General features: G+C 45.3%; 1 pseudogene; it reads left to right on the top strand.

The window, feature by feature from the left end:
* The first annotated feature begins 245 nt into the window (after positions 1-245).
* LOC136646412 (5S ribosomal RNA) lies at positions 246-359 on the top strand (annotated as a pseudogene).
* Positions 360-8,138: the final 7,779 nt, after the last annotated feature.

Below are 8,138 nucleotides of genomic sequence, written 5' to 3'. Positions count from 1 at the left end.
TACATTATCCTGGCTTTTTTGAGTGCTCTCTTGCTTGAAAATAGTGATTTCAATTTTGCAGAATTTAGATGGTTCTTTTGAATGCTCTTAAGCACTTTACGCAAATATCTGAGTAATTCTTACACCGGTCGTGCATGGTAGGCTTATAGTAGGTTCACACTACAGACAGGAGCAAAGGCAGAAGGGCTTCTTATGGCTACCAAGTGAGTTCATGGCAGAAGCAACATTTGAACCCAGGCTTCTAGGTCAACTGTTACCCTGCACATGCCTGATCTCATCTGATCTCAGATGCTAAGCAGGGTCAGGTCTGGTTAGTACTTGGATGGGAGACCACCTGGGAATACCAAATGCTGTAGGCTTATACCATAATCTTTTGAGACTGAAGGTTGCCAACCATTTAGGTTCATAGCTTAACAGGAAAATCCTGAAGCCAGTGGCTCCACTGGGTGCAGCAGTGCCCAAACAGTGACAGCTGCATCCAGTGGCACCACTGAAGCCACTGGAGTTCTTCTCAGCCCCTTGCTCTGGGGGAAGCTCCAAGCCCAGTGAATTCCTAGCAACAAGAGTGCAACTGGAGGGAAGTCACCTGTGTCCTTTAGGAACAGGGTAGCAGAGATATAATGCACTGCCCAGGCACCGGAGACAGTGATGTCACAACATGATGTCACTTCAGTGATGTCACTTCTGGGTTCTCCCTGGAGGAGGGAGCGTTAGCTGCAGTGGTTTTGTGCCCCATCCCTTCTTCCATGGAGGCTACCCTTGAAGGGTGTGAAAAGCCACCAGCACCAACCTCTCCAAGGGACAACCCAGAAGTGACTGCCTTGCACCACTTGCGCACTCCTGGATTTCCCAGGAGCAGGGGCGCTTGCTCGCAGGGTGAAAAGAGGAAGCAAAGCCACTAGCGCCTCCTCCATGACTAGAGTGGAGCTTTAGGTGCTTTCATGCACCTCCTCTTGGTGGAGCGCCCAGAGCAGGTGCCTTCAGACTCCACTCTAGTTATACCTCTGCCCCCATTTTTGCTGATTCTGCTTCTCCGCCTTCAACTGACACATGGATGTTTAGCACAGAGGTTCTGTACTAGTTTGTCCTAATAGCTCTGTCAATGACAGAGAAAAAAAAAAAATAATAATAATAATAAACAACTTTATTTATACTCCGCCCTTCTCCCCAAAGGGACCCAGGGTGGCTTACAACAGGTTAAAAACAGATTAAAACATATTATTAAAAAACAGATAAAACCATTAACAAATTAACAAATATCATAAAAACAGTAATCAGATAAAAAATCAGGTAAAAGGAGCATGGAGCAGCAGATCATAGGAATCAGGCCTGTAAAAAATACTAAGAGATGTAGAAAAGATGTTAGAAAAGATGTTAAAAGTTCCCCTGTTCAATTCCTACATGCTCATTAAAAGGCAAGAAAGAGACCCAGTGGGAAAAAGAGTGGCAACCTTAATTACACCTTCAGAATATCATGGCACTACAGAACTGGCATGCCTTGTTTTGCAATATTGTGTTGCCATGCTCTGCCGGACTAGTTCCAGAGTGCCAATAATCTGATCTTTTTAAAACGTTGGTTGATACCCATTAGTTAAACTCTATATTGGTCGTAATTTTTTTTGACATCATGTTAATGTGATGCCTAAGAAAATGGAGCACCTGCTTCTTCTTTACAAAACCATCACTGTCCATTCTTGTTTGTAATGTCAAAACCATCCATTCTTGTTTTTAATGTCTCAAACATCAAAAATATATATTGATTTTGTTTGTGGGAGTAAGGGAAGGCCATAGTGAAAAGTGCTCGAGATTAGGGGATTGGTAATTAAGTATGAGTTGGAACTTGTGAATGGGACAGAAAAGAAACGATCGAGGAAATAAAACTAGACCTGGACTACTGAATGCAGTTGCCCAGCTAAATCCAGCATTCCCCCACCGCGGACGTGAGGAAAACTTTTCAGATATGCTCTTCATGGGATGCATGAATGGGGGGGGGGGGAATGTTTCAAGCACCTGGCAGGCAATGACTGCCTTTGACTCCATGGACCACTAGAGACATACAAACATGAACCAAGAAGTCTCCCAGCCCATGTGAAACTCCAATGTGATGAAAGTCAAAACCTCTTTTTATGTGTATACCAAATGAGTTCAATAATAATGATCAAGCCTTGCCAAGGAGGTGAACTCTGTAATCTTTCACAATATAGACTCATCAGATTGTAGAGTTGGAGGGGGCTTTCAAGGCCATCTAGCTCACCCCTCTTTGAAACAGGAAAACCTCTCTAGAGAGTCTCCTCAAGGTGCCTGTCAGGTTTTAGAAAGGGGTCAAAGAAGAGGGTACTCCAGTCCAAGACAATTACTTCCCTTGGTAATTGTACAATTGCCAAACTGCTCTGATCATTAATAAATTCTTTCTGATATTGAACCGAAATCTCCACTCCTGCAGCTTAAGCCTGTTAGATCAAGTCCTATTCTTTAAGGCAGCAGAAGTACTGGACTCCTTCAGCCCAGTATTCAGTGTGATCAAGTCAAGGTTAGGATCAAGTCAAGGATAGTTCCTCTTTTTTTCCATCTTCTGGAGGAGGACATTATCATCAAAGCACATTGGGAATTTGGGTACCTCAGCTAGGCACATCCATGAACAGCTATGCTAGGGACCAATCTATCCCTCCACCAGCCCAGAGCATGCAACCTAGCCGATAGAGTGTATGCTGCATGCTGGGGAAGGGCAGCAGACGTCCCAGGAGAGGTAAAAAAAATCTTTTTTACTTCTGTATATGTCACCTGGTCTCCAACAGGTCTCCTTGGACCTACACCAGTTCTTTAGTTGGCATACATCCGAGGAGACTCCTGGGGAGGTGGGTCTGTGATGAGAAGGGGGATAGGATCTCTCTGTGTGTGGCTGCCACTGAATTTCCCCCCCTCCCACCCCAAACTGCCCCCAATCTGGCCCACTCCCTGCCCCACTCTGTCCACGATCCTCCCCCAAACCATTCCCACCGCTGATTTACTGCTGACAATCGGAGACAGAGGAGATTCAATGGGCTGTTGTCTGTATTCAACCTCCAGATGTTTGCCCTGGTGGCTGCAACTCACCAAATGGTTTTCCTGCCGTCAGTTTGGGGCTGATGATGATGGATTGTAAGATCTGTCAGCAAAAATCCTGGATAGAGTTGAGCTGCCCATCTCCCAACAAATATCAGGATAGTTGAAGACAGTTGAAGTAGGTCTTCGACAGTTTAGGCTCATTTCCATAGGTTACATGTGTGTTATATAGCTGCCATCCACTAAGAGGAGCTCCAGGTCCAAAACTCAATTTTGGTATCTTCTGTGTTTAAATAACACCTAGAGGGATGGAGAGAGCAAGGAAAGCTCTGCTTTATTTTCCAATTGCAGCATAAAGCGAATGAAAGAGCTGTTTGTGCATATAAGCAATTTTGCATCCCGTTTTTGGACTGAGGCTGACACTTTAAGGCAGAAGAAAGGAAAAGGAGACATACAGATTTACTGGTGAAACAGATATAAAGGCAAAACATATTAACTTGGACTCTTACGATAGTTGGCACTAAGCAGAGCCAGTTTGCAGAAAGCTCCTTTCTGTGCTTTGTCTAAAAATCACCCAAGGAAGATGCCACCAAATACTGGAATAAAATGGGATGAGACCTGATAGTGCAGAGGGATCAGTTATCATCCAGTACATTTCAAGAGGTGTCACTCTTTCTTGGGGTGACTCTGATTCAGTTATTTCAAGGAGAGTCCAGAGCTGTATTCTACACAGTAGCATAGCTACAGGTGGGTGGGGAAGGCGACATGGTAAATATTGCAGGTGCTGCAACACACTGTGTAAGTGGCCCATCCCATTCGCTGCTGGAGCCATTCTGGAATGTGGTGGCAATGCACAGCATTGACTCCAATGGTGGGTGAGAGGGGCTGCTTATATAGTGTGGTGCAGTGCCTGCAATACTTACCAGAGGGGGAGGGGCTGCTTGCATGCTGTGGTGGGCACCTTGCAAAACTTAGAGCTTTGCCGCCCCTCTACGTATGCCACAGGACCGGGAAACTTTTGTATTTGCACTAGTAAAAAAGGAGCGAGGCCTCCAAATCTTGAACCAATTAGATTAGGGCTGTCCTGTGACCAAGCAAGCCTAATACACTTCACCAGCTAGTGTGAAGTTGTCTGTGTTTCAAGTAACATAAATGTAACATTTCACACACAAGAAAGAAAGCCAATAGCAGTGAAGCAGGGAGAATGAGAAGGAAGAAGGGAGAGGGCAGATGCAAAAATCTGGAGCGGTTTAGGCATGAGGACTAGAACCTTGAAAACATATTTATTTCTAAATACAAGGAGGCTTTAGTGATAAATCCTCATTTCATGTATGAGAGTGAGGCTGCAATCCTCTACACTCTTTCCTGGGAGTAAGCCCTGCTGAACACAAAGGGACTTGCTTCTGAGTAGACATGCATGGGATTATGCTGTAAATGTGATCCAGTATGTAATGCTGGAATTTTGTGTTCAGATTTTAATTATTGGGTTAATTTGCTTTGAATTTGCACTATTCAAGAAGTGTCTCAGCTTCCCATCTGTAAAATGGAAATGAAAATAACCTTTTATAAGGCTCTAAAAATTATCACATGTATAAAGGTAGCGTGGCACTTAAAAAAAAAATTGATCACCCTTCCTGTGTGGTGTTGGTTTTCAAGGACTACAGTAGTTCACAAATATTTTTAAGGATCCCAGTTCCATAAAATGGCCGCTAGATGGCAGGGTTGCATTCTGATTGGGAAAACAAAGCGGCAGAGGGGAACAAGTATGAAATGTTAGAATCTTGGCTGAGGAGAAAGACATAAAGAAAAGCTCTAATAATTGATTTGCAACAGGTAGAATCTCTGGGAGGCAACTTTATGTGTGAGAAATTAAACCTGTGAATTTCAAGTTCCCCAAGGAGAAATGAAGGGATGCTTAAGATCCAACCGAGTTCCAGGTCACATAAGCCACCATACTGGAGTAGGCAGGAATCTAATTTGGGGCAAATGTTTAAATTGTTTGTAGAAAATCTTAAATTCTAGGTGATGCTCGTTCAAATTTGAGATGCATCAGGGTCCAGAAGGATTGCAGGCAAATGGGGTCATTCAGATAGGCCCAGTAGTGTAGCTGGGAGGGGGGTGCGCTGAAGTATTGCAGATGCCACAGTGTGCTGTGTAAGCAGCCCCTCCCTCTCACCTTTGGAGACATCGGGGCAGCGACAACAATGTGCAGGTGCTCTCCAAATGGCGAGTGCCTGCACTGTACATTGCAGTTGTGGCCCAGAATGGCTCCAATGGTGAGTGGGGGGCGGCGGCCTCTTACATGGTGCATTGTGGTATCTGCAATACTTACCGTTCCGCCAACTGTAGCTATGCTTCTGGCTCCATGCCAGCCAGCCAGCCAGGTGAACCAACGGACAGGTGGGACAGGGGGAAATTCCCCCTGCCCCATCTGTCTGTTGGTTCACCTGGCTGGATGGATGGCATGGAGCCAGAAGCATAGCCAGTGGTGTCACTAGGAGGGTGCGGAGGGTGCAGGCCGCACCGGGTGACATGCCCTGGGGGGTGACGCACTAAAATTGCGCCATTAGCAGCTACCACATCGTGCTGTACACCGTTGGATGTGGAATCGCCAGTGCAACACGATGCAAAAAACTCTGTTGAGAGAGCTCCTTTTGTTCAAAAGTTATGGCCAAAAAACCGGAAGGAAAAAATGCATGGAGCCCTATGGAAAGTGAAAGTGAGGCGTAGCGCACATTTACTTGTGAGTAGGCGAACATGCCTAAGTGCTTCGGAAAGGGCAGGCTGAGAGGACTCAGAACGGTCCTGATTCAATGAATGCAGCCCCCAAAAACACCCGAGGAGGAGGTCCCTCCCCCCCATCTGCGAGTCTATGGAGCCCTATGGGAAGCGAAGCAGCCTCATGGTAGCGTTTACTCATGAGTAGGCAGACGTGCCTCAGCTGTGATCAGGCCAGGGAAAGGGGAATGTGAGGACACCAGAATGGTCCCGATCCGATGGCACTGGAGCGCAACAAAAGCCTCAGAATGCAGCCTCCCCCCCCCCCACTAGAAAGGACCAGCAAAGAGGCTTGAACTGGTAAGGGGAATGTTTTCTATTTTGCACTTGCAGTTTCCCTCACAGCCCAATCCTACCCACACTTTCCTGGGAGTAAGCCCAACTGACTCTAATGGGACTTACTTCTGAGTAGACATGCATAGAATTGGGCTCTGAGGCTGGACTCCTATCCCCACTTTCCTGGGAGTAAGCCCCATTGGCTCTAATGGGACTTACTTCTGAGTAGACAGGCATAGGATTGGGCTCTCAGACTTGTAAAGCCAGGTGGGTCTTTGTATTGATGTGCTTGAAATAGAAGGACTTTAAGCTGGGCACTGGGGAGGGCTGGAAATTTCACTGATTCTTATTGGGGGTGTTATTGCAGGCAGACTACAGAGAAAACTCACTTGGTGGAACAGGACTGGCTCCCCCTTATTTAATAATTTCTTTTATTTTAATTTAACTATTTATAATTATTTATTTTAATTTGCTTGATGATCTCACTTCTGGCCATGACATCACTTCCAATGGGTCCTGGACAGATTGTCATTCTAAAAAGTGGATCCCAGTGCTAAAAGTTTGAGAACTGCTGCAATAAGGTGTTAGTAAATTGACAGGGGTGTTTGTGTAATTGTGACCCTACAAGGTTTCAAAATCACTAAAATCAGAGTCTGGAGGAATAATCCCATCATGTTATATATCAATCAATCCGTAATTTCTTGCAGAATGCAATGAACAAACCACATTGAAATCTCTGTGTTCTATCAAAACGTACTGCCAAAAAACCAGTGGGGGCAGGGCGATGGTACATCACCATGCCCACCACCTGGGGTGTTGCCCCGCCCACTGCATGGGGTGACGTGCAGACCTCCTGCACCGGGTGATGCAAATCCTAGTGACGCCAATGGGGGGAAAGCAAAGCACATGTTTATTTAGCATCATCTCTTACATTCAAAATGCTCAGAATGGGGAGCCAGTAAGGAGTGTCTTATATAGGGCCAGTGGAATCCCTATAGACTTTCTAGATCAGCTGATTCTTTGGAAGCTGGCCCACTGGCTGCAGTGTCCCTCCCTGCCACTTCCGGAGGAGGGTATTGTGGAGCAGCAAGGCTTGGGTCAGTCAGCCCTTTCTCCTATAAGCCACCTGAGTCCCACAGTGAAATGTATTTGCAGGTAAACATGTATAAAATTGCATCATATAATCCTATGATGCTTACCTGGAGTAACTCCCAAGAGAAGAGAGTGGTGACCTAGAACATCTCCTGGGAAATACTCTAGCCCAGTGGTTCTCACACATTTAGCACCAGGACCCACTTTTTAGAATGAGAATCTGTCAGGACCCACCAGCAGTGAAGGAAAATTTTCAACTGTCCTAGGCTGCATCCTACCCACACTTACCCAGGAGTAAGTTCCATTTACTATATTGTTAAAAATGTATACACAATAGCCTGTTAAAAGTACAGATGCATAACATTTCCCCAAATGCAGTGACATACCATTGTAACATTAAGTCTAATATATTAAAAATAAAGTATTGAAATGAATGGGGCCCACCTGAAATTGGCTCATGTCCCACCTTGTGGGTCCCGACCCACAGTTTGAGAAACACTGCTCTAGTCCACCAATCTCTTCTCCTCATCTTCCTCTTCTGCTCCATTTCTCTCTTTCTTTTCAAATCTGGGATAGAAGGAGAAACAGTACTGACCGAGGACAAAGACAAGGTGGACTGATGTGGATGCAGATGGCAGCTGTGACGTCGTCCCCCCATTCTGCCATCTGAGGTGACCACCTCAGTCTGTCTCATAGACAGCCGGCTATGGTGTATACTGGATTGTAGCCATTTAGCCTGATCTAATGTTTATTTATTCAGAAGTAGATACCACTAATTTCAATGGGACCTACTCTCAGGTAAGGATACATAGGAGTATTACCACACTGCAGTCCTGTGCATGTTTACTTGGAAGTAAATGCCACTGTTTTCAATGGAACTTACTCTACTTTAGGTGTATTTAGGATCACATACCTTTTCTCTCTTAGTAGAATTTTCTTTGATTAGCTAA

This window comes from Tiliqua scincoides, chromosome 3 (genome assembly GCF_035046505.1).
Source record: "Tiliqua scincoides isolate rTilSci1 chromosome 3, rTilSci1.hap2, whole genome shotgun sequence".
Lineage (NCBI taxonomy): Eukaryota > Metazoa > Chordata > Lepidosauria > Squamata > Scincidae > Tiliqua > Tiliqua scincoides.
Note: the sequence above shows the minus strand (reverse complement) of the source record. Positions and strands in the feature narration are given on the sequence as shown.